The sequence below is a fragment of the Neofelis nebulosa genome, chromosome 7, assembly GCF_028018385.1.
Source record: "Neofelis nebulosa isolate mNeoNeb1 chromosome 7, mNeoNeb1.pri, whole genome shotgun sequence".
In the NCBI taxonomy this organism is placed as follows: Eukaryota; Metazoa; Chordata; class Mammalia; order Carnivora; family Felidae; genus Neofelis; species Neofelis nebulosa.
The window spans coordinates 109,734,905-109,757,715 of NC_080788.1; the positions used below are offsets into that span (position 1 = coordinate 109,734,905).

The following is a 22,811-nucleotide window of genomic DNA, read 5'->3' on the forward strand; positions in this document are numbered from 1 at the left end:
GTGTCCTTGAAGAACTTGCATGCCAAAAAAAGTAAATGTGAATGATTCATTCATTTTGAATATATGAAACTATTTTGGGGAGTTTTTACCCTTACATGGAGCACACTGTTCTCAGCAGAGAATGTACTTTGTATTTCTGTTCAGCTCACAGCTGGATGCTAGAGTTGTATTCATATGGTTAGCCTGTACCTTCTACATCCCATGTTTACTTTCGTGAGTTATTTATATGTACTAGACTGTCCTGAGTTTTTGGTGCTTGTGAATGGTGGTCAACAGTTTTACAGATTTCACTTATGGGGACAATTTAATGAAACATGGCTTACAATCTGGTCTTCCTTTAGAAGACCTTTAGTCACAAGAAGGCTTTCATGGGCAAATTCATTGTTTCAGGCCAGACTTGTTAGTTGTAAGGTAGGAGATGCCCCAAACCTGTCCCATCACTTCATGGGCATTTCTAGATCTGGCTGCTATTATATTTCTTCCTCCAAAGTTTTCCAGCAGACAATCAATCCCTGGGTGTGGTCCAGAATTTCAAGAGAGAAGAAACAAAAAGTATTTTCTCCTACAAAAGGTTGAACTCTCATTTTAGAAACTTTGGAAATCTTCAGAACATTCCATGTAGGTGTCCCTGTGTTCCTCACAGTATGACTTATTGACTTATGGTGTCTTCTATTTAAGAAGCATGAATGTATCTCCAGCTGTTACCAAAACAAACAGCTATAGAATGTAATGACCCACCCCATTTCTAAAATTACTTCTGTTGGTGGATAGTGTATAGGAAGAAGTTTGGAAATTTTTTTAATTGTTAAACTTAAAAACTAGAATACCTTTCTACTTTTTGTAATGTCCCAGATTTCATAACACTGGTTTTAATGTATTATTGCTGCACTGTTACGTCTGTGTTTTACCTGGGCAAACTAGTGAAATATTTAATGTCTATACTCTTGTGATACAAGCACCCTTGAAAATACATTAGAAAATATGAAATTGTTTACCTGTGATAGAGAATAGGTTTGTGATTAGAAGAATTATACTGTTTTTCTTGTACAAAGAATGCTTAAAGTGGAATTTCTGTCTCACAGTGATGTTGGAAGCATATTTTATGCAGCCTAAAAACTCTTTCTGTATTAAATATTTAAATGCATGAGGATAAATTCAAATTGCTTTTTGTTTAAACCAGAAACATAGAAGAAGTATTAGCCCCAGTTTGTACAAAATGTCTGCTGCAACTGAACTCATGATAGTTCAAAACTGAAAATCATTCTAATTTTGTAAAACTGGTTTTATCAATAAAGTTTAAGCAGATGGCTTATATGTATATGTGTGAAATTTTTTTATGCTAAAAAAAGATATAGTTTTGCAGCATCAACATGCAAATTTTATGGGCCTGAATGATATTGCTTAATTTAGTATATACAGAAACCATTAACTCCAAAACCACACCAACTGCAATATATATATATATATATATATATATATATATATATATATAAAATGATAAATGTTATATTTATGACCCCTATAATTTATTTTGGTTTTAGGATGCTGTAGACTTTTATGTTAAACACATATATGAATCAACGTATTTCAATTCAAATGATAAAGTGTTGAATATTGGGTAACTAAGGAGCTATATATACGTCAAGATCACCTGAAATAATTAAATTGCATCTGAAGAGGATTCTGAGAAGGAAAAATGTAAGTATTGCTATACAAAAGGGTAAGTGATTGTTTATCAGAGAGGCTTTTGTTTGGAGTTCTGGCTTCTCTGTGTATAACCAGTTTGAATAGGTTTGTAAGAATCCAGTGCAGGAAGCTAGAAATACCAGGGCAGGGCTATTATGGTCAGACCTCCATAGCTATAAAAACATTGTCGATGTCCCCTAAACAAACAAACAAACAAACAAACAAACAAAGAAACATTCTCTAAATGTTACAGGGAAAATCTATTTTTACCATTTTTGGATATTGTATTAGTTGAAGTAATTAATGCTACTTGTTATAATAAACAACCCTAAATGTCAGTGAGTCAGCATAAGATAAGTTTATTTCTGACTAACATGCTTTTGCCCATGCAGCTTTCTTTTTTAGCAGCATTTCGGGGACTGAGAGCCATCCCAGAGTTGTTAGGGCCTCTGAAGGACTATATGGCCAATCAAATGAAGGAGGAAGAAAAAGCACGAGAATCAATGTACGTTCAAGGAACCAGGCTTAGAGGGTGCTCACCACCTCTGTGTAAACTCCTTTGGTCAGAACGAGTCACATGGCTCCACCTATATTTAAGAAGGCTGGGAATTGTTCATTTGCATGTACAGGAAATTGAATCCATTAGGATTCTTCTACACAGTATCTAGCACACACAGTTTTCCTTTTTAAAAAACAATTTTATTTCAAATGTTGTAGCAGTGGTGATTATTTAAGGAAAACCTGCTAAATGTAAGCTTATCTGTTACTTCCTAACCCACGGTGGCACTAGAACATTATGGGCTGATTAAGGATTTTGGTTGCTCACATTAGCCATTGTAGAGCATTTCTACACTGTTTGGGGGTGCTTCTGCAAATAAAGATCACTTGAGTTCACATTTCCAGAGCCACAGGGCAGAGTTTGAGCTGACAGCCTGAGTATGGCGGAGCATTTCTACGTGTGTATGTGCACTACGTACATATGTAACCTGTTAAAAACACCAAAGCAAAGCATATAAAACTGTGAGCAAAAACAGAGTATTGCAGAGGGAACAGAGTTTTAAAGTAAATCATCTGCAGAACCAAAAACGTGACAAAGGATTCCTATTTCTAACATTCCTTCAATAGAGATGCACCCATCTTTCAATGTTAAAATAATTGAGACAGTTATCGAGGACTATGGTTCTTAAAGTCTTTTGTAGTAATTTAAAAAAATCTTGAGTAACATTTTACTGATGAATAAAATCACATTATCTGTCTTATAAACTACATAGTGTCTTGACAGTTTCCCTAGGGTTTCTCTAGGGAGATTCAGAGACATGGCTCAAGAAGAAACTTGGGTGACAGTTCGGAGCACTGATGAATTTTAATGTGCATTCTACTACATAATAAAACATCTCATTCTTTTTAGCAAATAGATAAGGAGTAGGAGACAGGATTAGCATTACATCTGTGGTCGTCTCAAGGAGGGACAAGATTCAAGGGTTGTCTTCAGGTGAGAAGATTACAATTTAGATTAATTCTAAGGTGAACTGTATGGTATTTAAGTATTTAATTTTAAAATCCAGAATGTTTAGTGAAAGATGTGCTCTGATCTCCTGCCAGGAGGATTGAAGAATTTGTAAACTTATATGTGCAGACATAAGTAGTCCAGTAAAGATTAAACTCATACCTGTGCTCTATTTCTGGCTTTGCCACCAAGCAATTCCGTGATCTTGAGATTTCCCTGACCTTTCCATCATGTTTCCAACATCTATTATTCTTCTTGAGGTGGTCCCAGATGAGGAGGGGATTTGGCAATTATTTGGAGAGTTCTATTGACAAGAGAAGAAGGTTTCCTGGTCTCTTCTGATCAACTAGACTAGAAGTACTGTCCATATTGGTCAAGTTAGTTAGCTGCTCCCCAATGAGGTTTTTTTTTTAACTTTTAATTTTTTGCTCCATAGAGATACAGCCTGTGATGATGAAGGCTCCTTTTTACCTGAGGTAGAGGAGCATTTTAAGGAAAGATGAAACACATCAGAGGATCCTGCTTACTTTGGAGGACACAGAGAGAACAGAATTAGGAAAATATATAAAGAACTTAAAGGTTATTTCCCAATGCCAGTAAAATCCAGGTTGAGAAATTTATAAGATGCCGTAAGAAGAAAAAGAAGTTGCTGTAATCGACATAATGTCTCATTAAGGGGAGAAAACAATGTTCTATGTAACAGGCTTTCCCCTCTCCTTTACAGGACAGCAACTAGCTGCTACCCTCAGGCTTTGTAAGTTCACCAGCTGATAGCTACATAGCTAAGGAAAAACCAGGCACCTTGAGCCAGACAGGGTGGCTCCATCCATTCACATGTGCCTATGCTTACCTCTGATGGACGAGGCCCTGGGTGCTCAGCACTGGAAACACAGTGTTAACAAGGCGGCACTAGCCGGAACCTGGTGTGGTGATTCTGGTGAAATGGGGCCAGTAAGGTGATTTGGGAATGTAATTACGAGGCTAACCTAGCCAGTGGGAAGCTGTGAAGGAAAGCCACTGACGAGGAAATGGTGTTTAAGCTGTGACTTGAAAGCTGAGTAGCAGTAAGCCAGGTAAGAGGGAGGCATGTGAAGGAAGCAGAAACAGCATGTACAAAATACCTGAGACAAGTGAGAGCCTTCCCTATTCAAGGAAACAAGAAAACTAGTGTGACTGGACCTTGAGGTGTAACTGGCAAATAGAATTGTAAGATATTTAAAGGGCACCTGTGATGATTTGATCCACATTGCTGTGGGATTCCTATAGTCAGGTTCATCATTAGCGCAAGGTGATTGGCTTTTCAAATCTTCGGGCTAACAGATTGTTAACTCTAAGTTTGGTCATAGGTGTTCAGTTGGTAATGGGTGCCTGAGGAAGCAGGGCCAATGAGATTTGTAGGGCCACTTTGTGTAGCCCCTTCAGCCTTGCAAAATATCTGCCATTGCAGAAGTCAACATGACACTGCACAGCAGCCCTGTCCTGGCTCTGAATACAGCAACTTTTCTTTTTAATTGATTCCCAAGTGGTACTCTCTTCCTTCCAGGCCCTGGCCTGACCCTATAGGGAGTCAGGGAAGTGGTATATATCCTTCTTCAATGAGATTCCCTCTCTGAGGGATTGCCTCTCCGCTTTGGGAAAACTTTTTCTACTGCATTTGTCATTTTCCCTTCTTTAATTTGGCTCACTGGCTACCTGAATTTGTCCACTTTGACCTCATCATCCCTCCCTGACCAAAGAATAACAACTCCATTGAAAAACAGCAACAACAACAAAAAGCCATGATTAAAAAAAAAGAAAAGAAAAGAAAAAGCATACCTTGAGTGCACTATCAGAGGTGATACAATCAATCCTTTGGGTGAACTTATACTAAAGTGTAAATGACTGAAACATGAATACCTTCTCCAGTCTCCTTTGTGAAAGGTATCTTCTCTTTTGTATATTTTTAAAGAAGCTTACAAATTAGCCTGAGGTTTTAATTAGCCATTGGATCAAAATGAAGACTTTCTAAGTCATAAAGGGAATATCTGAGACCACAGGGTCATTTTTTCTGAAATCCTTGGCACAGTACCAGTAGGCAGTCACAGCCAGTGCTATAAGGAATGAGACTCTGGTCTGATTTTCATGGATTAGATTCAAAATCTATCAACTGTTCAAACCTGAAGACACAAACTGGAACACGCTGGGTAGGAGAGCCCCAGAAGGCATAAGTTCCTATTATAGTCCCCACCCCACACTCCTCACCCCAGGCCATACACACACTCCTCCATCTCTCCCATTGCCAGGGTCCTGCCCTAGGGTGCAGAGCATGCCGGTGGGCCTCGGTGTTTTAAAGGCACCAACTTATGCTGCTTCCTCAGCCACTGAAAGCACCGCCCACTCCCATTCCCAAACCTGATCACCTCGGGCGACACCCAGCTGTGGCCTGCACCGAGTGACCTGCCTGGGGAAGAGCGGCCCCCATCACCTGCCCAGGCCCTCGGAAGCAGGGCCGCAAGGCCCAAGCGCAGAGCTGCTGCTCTCACCGACCCGCAGCTCCCCAGCCTTTCAGGACCCAACGTCGGCAAGGAAAGGAACCCCCCCCCCCCCCCCCCCCCGCCGTTTGGGACTCTTTGTTCGCTGCGCTTCCTCGTTCCTGTTCTCAAATCTAGCTCCCAGCAGCCCCCGCCAGCGCATCCGACCTACAGGAAAGTTGCTCCTGAGCTGTAGAGGGGCGTCATCGCCTCCTAGCAACGCTCCTAGCAACCGGGTAACATCTGCTCCCTCTGGTCCAATGCGAGCGGAGAACAGCTGCGCGCCCGCCTCGCGTTCCGAACCCGGAGCCGGAGGCGAGAGGCGCTTCAGAGACTGGAGGGACGGACCTGCAGGAGCCAGGGCTGCCCGCCGAGCTGCAGTTGCCGCTGCTGCCGCTGTCGCTGTCGCGCTGCCGCCGCCGCCGTTGCTGTCAGCGCTCGAGTGAAGAGTGACAGCGCCGCAAAAGCGGGAGGGAGCGCCGAACCCCGCGAACCTACGAAACAGGTGCATGCGCCGATCTCCTGGCCAGTGGACCCAGCTCGCAAGGTACGTCTGGACTCATCCAGCCATGTGCCTTTCTCTGAGGCTCAGAAAAGACCCGTTTCCTTGAGGGTGAGGATAGGGACTGTTCTGGGATCCTACTCCGCTCCCGGTCATTGAAAAGCGGCCAGGTGGTGGTCCCGAATTACCTGGCTTCATATTTTAAAAATCATGGAATTGGTTCTTGAGGATTCCCCTGCCCATCGATACTAGGTTTGTGTTCGGAAGTTTTCAGCCCTCCGTGTTTTTCCTTTGACTTCGCTGCCCCTGTGTGTGGCGAGGAGAACGGGGAGCAGTAAGCCTGCGGTTAAGGCTAAAATGCCATCGTGCAGCATGGACTAATTGAATCAACACGTATGGAGAGCAACAATCTTTTTAGGTCCTGCTCTGGAAAGGGTCCATTTGGCCGGGAGCAGCCCTTCACTGTTACTCAATCTCCTGAAAAGTAACCATAGTAACTCACCTCTCTTTTGATGGGATCCTCCTCATTGGCTGCCTATCTTCCTTTGGAAAGCTCATCTCTCTAAATATAGAAGATGATGAGATCTGTAAGCATACATCCATGTAGAAAAGGTGCAGTTAAACATGGCCCTTTAAAGAAAAACTATCTTCAAAGAAGAAGTACCATTTGGCTATTTCAAATCTTGCGAGAAATCGTGTGTAGTACGGAGAATGATTGAGTTGCTGTTTTGAGTTAACTGATGGATTGTAACTTTAGAGAGAATGTATCTTGAAATTATACAACATCTGGCATTTAAAAACAAATTAAGTACATCTGACCCCGATTTCAAAAGAAAATCAACCTACCGATAACATCCCCCAAATAATCTGCCAGTAAATAATTGGAGAAATTGGTTATTCACTTTTTTTCCAAATTTCTTAGGATAGCTAAGACTCCTTCTGTTTAAAATTAAATCTGGAGAACACGAAAGTAATGGTATGTGCTTGAAGGTTAATCTAGTTAATCCATCTGGTCCAGAACAGCTCCACCTTGAACATCTTTCATAGTGTCCCCCTGCTGCATGCGTTCTCCTGACTTGATAACCAGTTCAAATCAGCGCAGTCCTGGCTCTCCCCATGTTATTTTGCATCTGTCTCCGTTGTTTCACAATCTCAGGTTGCCATTCATGAGCCCGAGGCTGTGAGAAATGCTCGCTGTGCAAAGGGGAGCTCTCACCAGATTTTCTGAAGCTGTCCTAGAAATACACTTTTCAGATTGATTCAGCTTTACCAGGTAATCACTAGCTTAAAAGAAATTACTGTTTAAATATGTATCCAAAGAAATAAATGCTAATGTAGCATTACCATAACTCACAAGATCAATATAAGGGGTTGTTTATATAGACGGTTGCTGGGTAAACGTCAATAGAGGTTTTCCGTAGAGAGGACATTTGTGGGCTGGCAGATTTTCCTAAGACCCAAGTGAATAGGGTGGGCCAAATTAGGTAGCCTGCCTTGGGGAGCATGTCAAGCGGAAGCCCTATGAGCAAACTGGTGCATGTCTGAATGAAGGAAATGAAAAGGAGTCTCCAAGTCGCAAAAGGAGATCTTGGTGATTTTTTAAAATTTAATTTGCACTAAGGTCATGAGGATAGAAACTTAGGAGTATTAAGCATCTGAAACCAAATTTTCAAGTCAGAATACGTTTAATGAGTGCTAAGCTCTCCAGTGCTGTGTTTAACTTTCACATGTACAGTTCCTGTAGGTAACCGGCCTAGCAAATTGCAATCAAATTCATGAAAATACAGCAGGCTGCATTTCTTCCCTCATTTTACATCTCTTTGTAAAAGTAAATAACTGAGCGGTTTTGTTTAGAAACCTGTTTGAAAATTTATTCTGGTCTAATTGTGGGTTTTTTATGATTATCATGAGACTTTAAAAGTACTGGTGTCCATAGTCACTTATTGAAATACCTTTGATAATTTTAAACATTAAAGATGACCACTAACACTATCATTTGCCTTTAGTACCATGACACCTTTTTCCTTTCTTCATTATAATTACTATATTTTATGGTAAGCAGCAAATCCAAGGAGACCAATAAGATTTACTGTCATCTGCGATGAGATGTATGTAGAATTCTAGCCATGCTATCAATCTGAGGAAAGTTTGAATAAGCCACAAGTATTGGTTCATGCATATGCATTAGTCTTGTGCATTCGTAATTTATACACATCCTATCTCTTATGTAATATGCATAGGAGTTTAAAATCATTCAGTGCCCTTTAATTTACATGAAAAGGCCTGCCCTTTCATTGAGACCACTATTGCAATCAAGAAGGTCAAGTGAAAAGGGTTCTTAAATTTTAATTTTGATTCTATCCTGAATGTATAATGTGCAGAATATATCCTGTACACTTTTGATGAACATATCTGTTTGAAGTCATTCATCAGAAAATTTTATCATGGTAATTAGCTTTAAATAAATGAAACTAAATCAAATGGTATCATTATAATATAAACGCTTAATTCTAGAGCTATTGGTAGATCCTAAGGAAGAGTGTAAAAAAAAATTCCACAGCTTTGTAGTTCAGGATATAGTCACTCTTGTCGATGGGAATGCCAGCTGTACTTGTACGTACAGTGAGTTCTAAAAGGGGGATGTCATTCGGGCTATAAGGCTTAGATCAAGCTGAGATCAAGCAGGTTAAAACTGAAACCATGTTCCAATTTCAGTTTTTCCTCGTATATTCTATTTGGAAGTGTTTATGTGTCTACGAACATTCCATGTTTAATTTTATGCCATGTTGCTTTCCTGGGATTTAGAAGATGCTTTGAAACATGGAGAAATGTTGAAAGGTTTGATCAAGATGCCAAAGCCCTGGGCTCTGCACTGAGGACTCATGCCAGCTGGCTTTAGCTGTCAAAACACCGACACCCTTACAATAGCTCTAAAGCTGAGGCATAACCAGTTTGGATTGCTCTATTTGTCAAAGCAATATGCTTCAGAAACCTAGAGAAAGGTGAAATAAAATAATATTTCAGAAGCAGAGGGGTAAACTGACCGTAGACATTCACAACTAAAACTGAGGAAGAAGTGCACCTTCCATTCTGGGGGGAGCAGTTCCGTGTCAGTACCCCCCACCCCCAATCTTTCTAAGAAGTTGTCTGTTTAGCTAGTGTCAATACATTACTTTAACATTTACCCTTTTTGGGCTAACACAAGTATTTCTAAAATTTTTCCTGATTACATTTATGTTAACAGACTAATAACAGAGCCATCTAGTTTGTTGCAATATTTCTCACTGGGGGTCATAAGGGGATATTAATAAAAAGGACTAAAGGCTTGCTAGTATTATGTTCAGCATTATGATATAGCTTTATCACTAGAATTTTTTTTAAAAAGTTTTTTTTTCATCTTATACTGTGCAGCAAAAAGTCTTCTTGGCAGGTAGATACAAGAGTCTTCTAAATATCAGTGATGCTTAGAAGGGGAGGAGGGGCAGGTTTGAAGCTGGGAAATCCCCCCTGTGGTGACGTATCAGAGTATGTATTCTTTTAAAAACCATTATTAAAAGGGAGCATGGGCTACAAACATCAAGAAAAGTTGGGGATGTTGCAAAGAGAATCACAGCTCAAGAGCCTCAAGTATCTATTCTGTCTGCATGGGCTGCTTGCTTTACTGCTCTGTGGCTCGTCTCCCCATATCTGATGTGGGGCATAAATCTAGCTATTAACTTAAGCAGAGTGCTTGGGTTGAACACAATTCAATTTAATGAAGCACCGAAGTTTTAGAGGAAAGGGAACCTGTGAATGAGGGACATTTCACCACCAGAGTAACTCTGGGTGGTGACACAAATTAGGCAATACAAGCGAAGGCAGAGAATCACCCCACTCTGGGACAAATTGTCCTATATTCTTAGTAAAGTTAATGATTAGTCCATCTTATGTTTTTCTACAACCCTTCTGGGGTACCTGGCTAAATGTTGTTGGTGATATACTCAAACCTGGTGGTGGCATCGAAGTGGAAGACAATGAGGGTGATATGGATTAAGTATTTCTTCATAAGATCTCTGCAGTCCACATATGGGGGATTGAAAAGCCCTCCTCTCTGAGCAACAGACCTGGGTATCTAAGGAAGTTATAACATCTCCCGAGACATCTCATCAGTAAGATATTTCTTGGAACCTATATCTAGCAATGTGAGTGCTTTGCCAATTTTCTTTCTGATTCATTCCCACTTTCCAAGGTGTAGTAAAAGGGAGCATCATCCTTTAAAACAAGGAATGGGGGTGCCTGGGCGACTCAGTTAAGTATCCAACTTTAGCTCAGGTCATGATCTTGCGGCTCGTGGGTTTGAGCCCCATTGTCTGGCTGTGTTGACAGCTCAAGCCTGGAGCCTGCTTCAGATTCTGTGTCTCCCTCTCTCTCTCTCTGCTCCTCCCCTGCTTGCTCTCTGTCTTTTTCTCTCAAAAATAAATAAACATTAAAAAAATTAAAACAAGGAATGCACTTCTGAGGGGTGGTAAATCACTAAAGTTACCCATGGAACTCTTGCACTTGGTGTCTATCAGTAGGGCCAGATCATGGCAAAAATTAGGCTTTGGTGCAGCAACTAAGGTAACTTCATGAAGGTAACTTATGAAATGGGATATGACCAGCCATGTAATAATGCTCTCTTTGGTTCAGAGGTCATCAGCAGTGGAACAAGATAGGCTGTGGAAGGGTGGTGTTTTATTTATTATTCCATGTGTACACTTGGGGCTATCCCGAGGGACATGGAATCCAGTCCCAGACACTGCTTCTGGTCTTGGGAAACTTCTCTTTCTTGTTAGTATCCCTGGAAGTTCCTAAGAAACTTTGCCAGGAGCTACAACTTGTTGGTAATTCTAAACTGCCAGCAAAGTCAATCTTGTGCTTGGAGTGGGTGATAAATCTGTAGAAACAGATTGTTCCATTGATTGATTTGGAGCTAAAAACTGCCACTGAGTTCTGCTCCATAGAATATATTATCTAGAAGTGTGCCAGGCAAGGGGTTATAAGGGACAAAACTGATGGAAAATTGCTATCACAAAACTCAAGGACTACAAAAGGAGCAGTATTGCAGCCTTGAATGTTGCTTCCATCTACCTCCTTGAGCACACTTGTGAATGTTTCATGCTACTGTGCTCAACACAAAAGAGAGGACAAATGTCCTGCTTTAACACGGTACTGCTTAATAGGACACATATTTATGATTTCAAAAATGAGATCACTACACTCACAACACCTAAAATTTATTGAGTAGAAAATGTGTGGAAATGTGACAAGCCCTGGCTGAGTAAGTGCTTTTAAAATATCATCTCCCTTAATTCACATACAACTCAGTGAGTTTGATATTGTTCCTCCATTTAATTGATGAGGAAACTCAGGCTCTGTGAGGTTAAAGTCACTAAGCAAATAAATTGTAGAGTTGGGATTTGAACTAGTGCTGTTTCACAGCACTAGAAAATCCTGTCGAAATATTTTAAGCCATGTAGCAAGACTGAAGAATGCAGCTAACAGGGAGAGATGATACAGCTCTTTCTAAACAAAAATGGTTGTTGCCTTTAAGGAAGGACGTGTTCTAGCTCTGCGACTAGCAAAGCATTAGGTAGTTAGGTAGGGACATGTACTTTCTAAGGCTCACGCCAGGCTAATGCCACGCAAAGGGAAATCAATGAGGGACCGGAAGTCGGGGCCCCGTGATTTGTACACAAGTCAGCCGTTGATCAGAGGCTAGACCCCACCTTAGTCTCCCCATTGATCAGACTGTTCTTTTGTCTGTGGCTACAGAGGCACATCTACTAGGAGGATCTCAGCTCGGGTTTTGCAGTCTATTGATCAAGGTGTTGTGGGGAAGAGAATGGAAACGTGGTTAAAATGAAGATATGTGAAAGCCATCACTTCTTCACCATCTCTCAGGCTTTGCAGGCTCAGACAAAGAATGGATCTCCATGACGGCCTTGTTCTTTTATTATTGTCTGTTCTCTCAAAGTGTTTGTAAATTAATTTGCTGATGATCTTTCCTTAATGTACTGCCCCTGGGCCGTGTACCTAATGAAATCACTTGTGCAGTAATAGGATTCCAGATGTCTGGAGGCAGGGGCAGAACAATAGGAGGAGCACTTGAGCAATCGTTAGTAATTACATTTGAAACATTTATTTTTAAAATGTGTATAAATTGTGCTGCTGGAACCCTAATGACGGGGGCGGTCATTCTGTTGCCTGACTTCTCATGTGTTGCTTCTTGAAGTTTTACACTGTGAAATGCGTTGGGCTGGACACAGGTATTTTATGTGTGAATATCCAAGCCAGAGTTAACCGTTTTACCTTTGGAGATAAATTTAGGCGCAGCCTAATTCTGTTTTGTAATTCATATGCTGTTCTCAGACCTCAAAACAGTGAAAATGAGCACATAAAATCATTTTGATTTTTTCCTGCGTATCTCAACTCTCTGGATTGAGTTTGGCTTTTTAGTTACGGGAGAATGATATAAACAGATCTACACGTGCTTGCTGGATCATAACAGGCAAATTTCTTTGGATATCTGGAGTAACTTTAATTCTTCAAATGGCTATCTGGATGTTTCAAAAACAATTGACATTTGTTTCACCCCAAATGTATGACCAGTGGCAGTAAATTCAGAAACATTTTCTTGGAGTCGTCATAGCACCTGTACCGTATTTTTTTTTTTTTCTCACTTGATCATTTGAAATATTCTTTTGTAGTCTTTTAACTCCCAAATTACCATCTAGTATCTCTGGGAGGAAGGGTGGTAGAAAGAGTCTTAGGGTCAGAGCTAGGAGGCCAGGCTGGGATTTGTGTTTATAGGATAGGTCTGTGCCTGTTGGCACTAATAAGAGTTCAGATTTGATTGAGTGCTTACTATATGCTTGGCACAGTGCCAGTCCCTTTCCATGAATTATTTCAACAGTCCTATGAGCCAGTGATATTTCTGTCCCCACTTTACAAATGAGACTTGTAACATGTTTATATGATTTTCTCAAGGCCACACAACTAAGAAAAAGCAGACCTGGAATTCAAACCCACTTCAACCTGACTTCAAAACCCAAAGTCATAGCCACATAACTGATTGTAAGTCACAGAACCCTTCTGAGCTACAGTTTCTTCATCTGTAAACTTTGGAGGCCAAATCAGGTAGTCAATAAATAAATTTCCAGCTCTGAATTTTTTGAGTTTCAATCCAGCCAAGAAAACAGATGTAGGAACTTATGTTTGCTATATATTTTAGCCTCAAAGTGGCTAAAAGCATCCTCCAAAAACATTTATGCCAAAAACATTGCAAATAGCTAAACAGCCTGCAAGGAGGTAATTGTCAAACCAATACCAGCTGTGAAAGCTTTTCAGCATTTCAACAACCCTTGGGGGTGTTTTTTAAGAGCAATAAACTAAGTGGCTAAGTGTGTTGCCCATGGAGCTGAGACACAAGTCTGGACCCCTGAGAATTTACTATGTTTTCAGGGTGTAATACATTCTGTATCTGAGGCTCACTTCTCCAACGCAGCCAAACTAGATCTTAATGAACCTTGGAGACATTTAGTATAATTTTCTGGTCTTGATCTATTAATTAAAAGTACCTTCCCCAGAGCATCACTTGGTTTAGTTGATGTTTGGTTTTCCAAAGCTGCCACCGGCCTTGCCTTGTGTCATTCATTCAAAAGTTTTCATTTGGTCTTAAATGCTACAGGTATTGCATTCCTTTGGAAAATAAAATGAGCAGATGTTAAAAAGCAAAATATACACAGACAAAAATGTTTGCTATGGTAAAGTCGTTCTTCTTCTTTCCAAGTCTTTCATCTATCCTTTCCTACTGTAATAATCCTTCGGGCCTTATTTATTTATTTATTTATTTATTTATTTTAAGTGAACTGTCCAGCTTTAATGCTAGTAACAGTCATTGATACTTCTTAACGTGAACCCAGAATTTATGTTGAACAGTGACCTCATTCTTCCTTGACTATTTAGTTAAAAGGCACTCTGGCTTTGTTCATGATGCTACAGCATCAAAGCCAATGTAGCCAATGTTGCGATAGCAACACCACCAACAACAAAAATCAATCAAGCTGATTGCTTGGCATTCAGATGATAAGGCAATCAGTTGATGGGCCGAATGTTCTGCCTTTCTACTTGCTGTTGTAGTGCAACTGCCATGCCTGTCCAGTGCTCTCAAAATGTGGTCCCCACACCTGCAGGCTCAGGGTCACCTGGAAATTTGTTAGAAATGTAAATTTTCTGCTCCTGGTCCAGAGCTCCTGAATTAGACATTGTGGGGGTGGGACCCAGCAATTTGTGATTTGAAGAGCCCTTCAAATGATTCTGATGCTCTCCAACACTTGAGATCCATTGTAGCGTCAACTAGTTAAACAGTTAAAAAAGAATTCAGTCACAATAGCTAATTGTCATCACAGAATATCCCAAAGCTTCACGTAATTCTTTGGTTAAATGCTTTCAAAATACATGAAAGAAAACGCAGTCTACTAAAAAGAAACAAAAACCCCCAAACCAAAAAACAGCCCCTGAGAAAACTGGATTCCTTAATGCTTTCTTTGTTTTCAATACAATCCATTTTGTTCTTTTTTTGCCCCAACCTTTTGAAATCTGTGAATACTCCATATAAATTGAGTTCTGCTTATTGAATTCAGAGACCACGTACATACAGTGGCAACCGTTGTTTTTGCTTCAGCTGTGAAAGATCATTGCACATTTGTCTCCTTTTAGGTCAGACACACCAGTGTTTAAAATTCTTACTGCCCTTACAGATCATGCCCATTCTAATTGAAGACTCTTGGGTTTACAATTCACACTGGTATCAATGAACATTTGGAATGCTTTAGGTGTGATTTTTGTAGCTTTACCTACTGGTTTAGGAAAACCATCCAGCAGCTACCAAAGTTGCAGGAAGTGTTAAATAGATGCCGCTAAATTGGAAGAAAAGTTAGAAGCAGCAGGTTCTTGAAGAACACATTTTTAATATATAAGATTTTTTTTAATTTAAAATGTCAGAGGTAAAACATCAAAAGTCTTAATTGTAAATTTATTTAACCAACACATTAATAAATTACTCATTTTGTGAGTCAAATGGTTTCAATACCTAGCAGTATTTGAAGGTATGGATTAAAAGTAAAATAGATGATGTATAAATATGAGCATTTATTTTGGTTCTGCCCCCTGAGGTTGAATGAGCATGTACTCACCAGGACTCAATTTGTATTCTAAATTCATTCAGTGTTTTCACTAGGAAGCTACTTGTCCTTTGCTTTTAAGGTTGAACTTGCCTCTTTTGTGTGATATGAGCACCACCTACAGTACATAGTAGGAACTCCCTTCAAACCAAATGCTTTCTGAAAATCCACTTCCAGAACACTACTGTCCTTCCTTAAACAAGGCAGAATCCTCAATTTTTTTAATGTTTATTTATTTTTTATTATTTTTGAGAGAGAGAGAGACAGTGAGAGAGCTAGAGAAGGGGAGGTGCAGAGACAGGGGAGACACAAAATCTGAAGCAGGCTCCAGGCTCTGAGCTGTCAGCATAGGGCCTGACATGGGGCTCAAACCCACCAACCATGAATAGTATTTTAAAGGAGAGAACAAAGTTTTCACGTTCAGATATTATACCAAGCTCAAGTTTGCTAGTCAAGATGCTATTTAAACCTCTCGTTTCCATATGATTAACCTCTGTGTTATGAGGATGGTCATACCATGACCATATCATAGGGTTTGTCTATAGACACACATGATTGCTTCTTTAAAGTGTAATTGGGTTACCAACCATTTTACACCAATTGGATTAACCTACATTAACCTAGCAACATTAAATTCCCTTTGTAAACTAGGGAGTTTAACTAAATGATGAAAAATGACTTCCCTCTTTCCATTGATTTTGTGAATCAACTTCAAATTGGGGAATATTTTGACATTAAATGGCATGAAATTAAATAGAGTATTGGTAAGTATTCATTTTTTGAGGACCAGCATAAGGAAATACATATAATTCATCAACGCGGAACATCTATTTTGGGTCTGAGTAGTGGCTATTACCTACAAACAGGCTTTTTGGTCACAAGAGAATTGCTACGGATGACTTTAACACATTGCTTAGTAAATTCTTCATTTACTAAGAATTTTCTTTTCCAGGGTCAACCAACAGTTTCTTCTTATAAGTAGAATGTATAAAATGCTGTTTTCCACAATAAAATCTGACTTTTCTCTCATTGTCTTATTTTGTTTAGCTTATCCAACAAAAGTATTAACATATACATTAACAACGTCGAAAGTAGCCTACTTTAAGAGAAAATATGCAGAAGAAGAAGATTTACATCAAGATTACCATGGGTATTTTCCAAAAGTAAGGGTTTGCTTATCATTATTTGTTCCTTTTTATGAGTCTTGTCAACAGCAAACAGCTCTAGTTTTCTTTTTTCTAAAAATAGATAATGATGTATTTGCTTTCCAGCACCTGATATTGCCTGAGGACAGGACTTGCATTCTCAAACTTTCTCTGGAGAAGCTCAGGTTTCTTGAAGACCCAGAAACCTACTTAAGAAGGTCTGTGTTAATTAACAATTTGCTGAGGAAGATACATCTAGAGACGGAGAAAGAGAGCTATGAATACTTTAAAGAAGCTCCCTGTTATAAGACTGCTTATTCTGATACAAGAAAACGGCTGAAGTTCATGGTACAGGAATGCTGTTCTCAGTCTCTTTATTATGAAGAGCTGCATTCATATCATATTGTGCCTTATGCTTCGGAGAATGCCATTTATGGGATGGGCTACACTAGCAGCCACTTGGAGCAAAATTCTCAGTTGCTTATTTATAAAATGAATTAAAGTAACTGTTAAGTTCATTGATACTTTGTTTCTAAATGCCTGACCTGTTTTAGTGAAGATATTGAAACAAGGCACTAATTACCAGTGCACTTGAGATCAAAGATGGCATGCACGCTGAACTGAGTGGAAAGAACCCTGGTTATTACTCGGCAGTCCTTAGTATCGTCCAAATTGAAGCTATGTCCACATATTATAAAGCAGCAAATAAGTGCTGTAAAGGCAAAGGTTTTTATGGTTTTTTTTTTTTTTCTTAAAGATAAGATGATGTGTACAAAGGGACCTATGTCAAGGTCTCATGTGAATTTAAACTTTTAAGCCCCCGTTTCCAAATTCTGCCATTCCTAGTGGAAAGTGACAAAATGTGACCCTGAACTGACAATGCAGGATCCCTGAATATTAAGGGTGGAATGAATTTACTTTTTCGTAAATGATGAGGGGAAGATAGGCTCTTTCTGAAAAGTTTTGGCTTGTCAAGCATTGTGCCAAATAATTGTTTGACACCATTCTCCTATGGTGCGTGGCAATTTAAGATGGGGCAAACATATTGCAACTTAACTGCTGAATGTAACAACCAGATTACTCCAAACTGATCCATTTTTTTTTGTTTTGTTTTATATTTTTGGCTTGATAGACATTTATCTTTTAAAGTAAAATTTATTAAAATGAGCCTTGCAGATGGGCTTATCTCTGAGTTCTAGAGGTCATTTAAAATTTGTGGTTGGTCTTAAGGGTTTAAATTTTATTTATGATGTCATTTTTATAGGCTGTGAAGCTCAGGAAAAGGGGAGGCAGGTCAATTTGTTTTAATAGCTTGACAATTAAAAAAAATCTGATCTGCAAAAATTAGAGAAAACCACAGAAATTCTACATGATGTTATTTCTTCATCGAAGAGTACTTTTAAGGCTGCCTGGACGAAACTTGCACTGATTTTTGTATAATAGTTGACCATTCACTATTTGACAAAATGTATCAGAATGCTTTTGGTGGTGAAGTTTCGATAAGTCCCTATATTTTGCAATTTGAAAGATAATTATTTAACAAGTTGGATAGTTTCCTGAAATTATTTGAAGTGGTTCATAATGTTCTTTGAGGTTTGAGTGAGATGTCTGATTTCAGTGTCCAGAGTCATGTCCTATGGAGCATATCATTCAAAGAACTGTCATTAACTGATAAAACAGATTGGGAAAACTAGGTGCCAAAGGTATATTCAAGAAAATACCAAAGACCCAAAGATGAGTGTTAGACAGACTATGATAATGAAGGTAAGAGTCTAAAATAAGGATTCCACGGGACACAGAAGAACATTGTTAAAGGGTTTTGGAACGATGTGCTTACTAATGTGCTTTCACAGCACTTTATACATAATAGTGATAATCAAGGACACTGCTTTAAACAAAGATACTACAGGCCTTCGGTGATCGTATGTTTTCACAAATCTAACTATGGTGACTTGTCAACATTGTACCTTCCCTAGTTGAACGCCGTCTTGTAACCAGGAAGTCCTTTTTTTATTCAGGACAATTTTGTTCTTAGTTTTGATTTACTATTTGTTCCTTCTAATGAATCATCAGGTGAGTCACATGGATGTGTTTGGTATAAAGATTATTGGCACCCTAATTAGCATGTGTTGTTGAAGATTCTATAGATCTATAACTGATAAAAGTATCAGGTTTGTTTTTAATTGCTCAATTAGAATTTGTAGAAAATACTTTAGAAAAAACTGAAAAATTATAATTGAGGCTAATTTTTAAAGGCAATTTAGTATGAATGGTAGGATAGCTTTGAAACAAAAATAAATATTTAAAAATTAATTTAAGGATAAAATTTGGCACCAAAGTTCAAAAACTTTATTTCACTGCTTATAAAATATCTTATTTCTAACAACACTTCTTTTAAAATGTAGGTTTCTTAAACAATGAGGATATTAATTGAATAGGCTCCAAATTAGATGGGATGATTATACCACATATAATTTAAAAATAGAATTAGCTCTCTAACAGTTTTAATTTTTTTTACTGAAAGAAACATTTGGTTTAGGACAGTGTCTATAAGAAAAATACACCAGTGTGAATAGATGTGACTTATAAAACTGGCACATACTGAAATTGAGGATAGAAATGCAACTTTGGAATAGAAAAGAGAAGGACGGAAAAAATTACCAAGAAAGTGTGAAATTATAATAGTTAGGGTATGTCACAAAACTTAAACAAAGTAACAGCTCTTGGGCAATGAACCAGTAACAGATGTAAAGTCTGTTTTATTTGGTGACATCATTAACTGAGCTCTCTGATCTATACACTCACATGTAGACAAGGAAATGTCTTAGAAGCCAGTGGTATTTGTGAATATGGTTTTTTTTTTAAAGTTGATTTCAAAACAAGTTATTTAAAACTATCTTTAAGAGCATTTAATCTCTTGTCCAATAAACAATTCATAGATAATGAGTGGACTAATGTTATCTTGACTTTTTAAAAAATAACAATTTGTATTTAAATGATGTAAACTTGCCTGAGTCGACCAATAGATTGCTGTCATTTTACCATGGCAAACTGATATAGAGAGAGACTCTATATAGACTTGCTTTGTTGACCCCATCCCACATGCTGTATTATGGGAGAAGCAAAAGGTGAGAGACCAGTTTCAACTTTTTTGAACCTGGACATCCTTTCTCTGGTAACAAAAGCCATCCTTAGATAAGAAAGACAGGATGAGAAATCTGAATGCCTTTGGTAATATTGATCATTCTTGTAGGTGCTCAAATGGCTTGAAGGCCTAGTAAAGAAGAAGACAATTTAAAAAAAAATGAGAAGAGGAAAATGAAGAGATGAGGAAGGAAAAAGGGGGGGGGCATAAAAATTAAAAAACATTATTAGTAAGTTAAAGGGAAAGTTGTTTCATTGTGAGGGTGGGTTGCTTACTTGCTATACTTATTTTTGCTTCCCTGTGTCTCTGTACACTTCCAAAAGTGGTAGCCATAATATATTGATATTTTCTTTCATTCATCAATGATGTGTAAGACTAGATTTTATTCAGCATATATTATTTGAAATGTGATGTGACTGTGAAATAACTCTTAAACTGAGTTCCCTGGGTAGATGAATAAAGGAAAAAAACAGAAAGTAAGTTAGGGGAAAGACTGATGGTGACCCTGTATATACATGGATAAGCTCATACATATGATCAGCTTTTAAAATGTGCAACCCAAGGTTTAACAAATTAAGTGCTAGAGGACTTGGGAAAAAAGTCTACGTCCCCACCATTTATTAAGCAACTACTATGAGCCAGACACTGTGCCAGGGTTGGATATGCAGAGGTGAAGAATACACAGTCCCTTTGCTCAAGCAGTTCACTGATGAAGGAGAAACTTGGAGATGTTTGGTTTTGTTTTAGAAGTAGTGAGAGGAACACCTACATTTCTCCTTTCTGGACTATAGGATGATTATCAAATGTGTGTCTCCAAAGGGGTTTATAGTTAAGAAGATGCACAGGGAGAAGGGAAGGTCTACTCATTTAGATCTTAGAGTGGAAGCAATGTACATTCTACTTTGTAACATATTTTATGCTTGGAAGCATAATAGAAAGCCACTATTGTGAGAGGAAGTGAGGCTGGCCTTGGCTTATTCCTGGAGCACAGGGATTGTAGGATAGGTGGGGAGACAGTTGCAAGTACAGAAGAATTCCTTCTCTCCTGCTTCTCTAGCTTTCCTGTTCTTTTACAGGGGAAATCAGGCTAATATTAAAGTGAAGGACAGACTTGAAGGAGAAGCAGAATTGTGAAATCATAGCCTAAGAGTTGTGTATAATGTGGTCAAAGTTAGAGTTGTGTATAACTCTAGAGTTGTGTATAGAGTTGTGTATAATGTGGGCAGCTTTCTTCGATTTGCCTTGTGCTGGTGAACTGCTTGAATGCACCTCTGGATTTCTTAACACAAGCTATGGAGCCATCTTCTTTCCCTCCACCCTGAATCACTCCAGATTTTACAGTTGGCTGTAAGCAGTGGTTATGGTTCTAATTCTGCACCCTCCCATTCCCCACCTCCCAGCATTGATAATGTGTTTGCTCAAAGATCCTTGGAAGAAGACAACAATTTTCAGTATTGGTTGAACTCTTTTGAGAAAGGGTTTCCAAAGTATATCAACCTAGAATTCATCAGTTTCTTGATACAATTCTTTATAAAACTATTGTACTTAGTCATTAAATAATTGACTACTAAGGTATTCTTCATGTTTCTAGGGTTCAATGTAATAGTTATCACTTGTGTATGTTTTGCTAAAGAAAATACCTGGAGTTGGAAACAATGAAAGATTGTGTGTGATTAATTCAAGCAGTTCATGATCATTTATGTAATTTTGGAATTTTAAGCATCTTCCCATTCACGAACTTCATTCTGCACATCAGCAATGTGACATGTTTCAGGTGTTTTTGTCTTTGTTTTTTGTTTTGTTTTTTTTATTAAGTGGATCATGACTCAAAGTTGTTACATTTGTAGTTGAACATTTTGAACAAAATTTTCCTTAGAGTAATTCTGTCTTTTCCCAGGGATTATTCTATAGTTGGGTAGATAAAGTCCATTCTTCTACACTAGCACTTCCCAAATCCTCTTGTGCATGTAAGTCCCGGGAGATCTTGTTAAAATACAAATTCCTTTTAGTAGGTCTGGGACAGGGCCTGAGATTCTGTATTTCTCAAGTCTCCTAGATGATGTGGGTGCTGCCTTGTCTGCCAACTACTCTTTGAATAATGAGGCCATACATCACTTTGAGAAGCAAGCCTGTATTCTGGTTACTTTCAAAGAATACATGTTCTTGTCTGTTTTCTATAGAAGTTGTTAATCCAAAGAAATGAAAGATAAAAAGTAAATGCCATAAACTGGTTCCCAAATTGGCCACAAATGTAATATTTTATACAGCAAAATACATACAAAATGATTTCTCATATAGATTTTATCTGCATCAAGTGCAAAAAAGGGACACGGACATAGCCATGTACCACTCTTATTAGCCAAGAAATGACATATGGTAAATTTCTCTTCTTGATTCCCCCTCCCCCCCTTGATTATACCCAGATAAGTGAGCTGTATTTGGTAACACTAGAACAAAGATGGAATGTTGTTGACAGTTAAGAAGAATTTGGCAATTTCTTGTCTGGCCGAATGTGAGAAAACCTTATAAAAACATTCTATATTAAATTCAAACTTGTAGGTGAATGCATGGCCTGAAGAATTTGAGAAACATAAGCTGGAAAATGGCACCTGGATCTTCAGCTTCTTGTTTTGAACTCTTTATTGAGCTTTATTCCATGAGAGGTCCTCCCCTTGTTACGGACTCATTGTTCCTCTTCAGTTGTCGGTGGAGGGTTGGTGTCGATGAGAGAGTCGCATAAATTGTCTAATTTGAGCATGCCAAGTGATTTTGTCAGGCTCTCCTTTGGTCATAAATTGTGGATATAGCTATTGTGAAATAATGCTGTCATAAATTTGTTATACACCATTAATGAAGGGTAAAGAAGCAGAAATTTAGTTCTGTGGGAATGCACCCAAATATCAAGCAGATGGTGTTCTACAACATTTATTTGGGAAACTGTGCGTCTGTTACATAATCTAAACTATGTCATTTTCACATTTAAAAATATCTGGGTCATGATTTAGAGTTTTTATTGGATTGTTTTTTAAACTGAGAGGAAGAAGAAAGGTAACTGTATTTTAAATCATATTTGACACGTTACTAATAAAATTTTATTTCTGGTGAAATAAAGG

At 38.6% G+C, this 22,811-nt stretch overlaps 1 long non-coding RNA gene across 1 annotated transcript in view; it reads right to left on the reverse strand.

Moving 5' to 3' along the window:
* Nucleotides 1-6,702: 6,702 nt before the first annotated feature.
* The window catches only part of LOC131517320 (uncharacterized), a 36,071-nt gene continuing 19,962 nt past the window's right edge, over nucleotides 6,703-22,811 (reverse strand). The window contains exons 2-3 of the long non-coding RNA XR_009264520.1: nucleotides 13,804-13,924; nucleotides 6,703-6,767 (exon numbers count right to left, since the gene is read on the reverse strand). This is a non-coding gene — a long non-coding RNA (uncharacterized LOC131517320). The remainder of the gene's footprint in view (nucleotides 6,768-13,803; nucleotides 13,925-22,811) is intronic.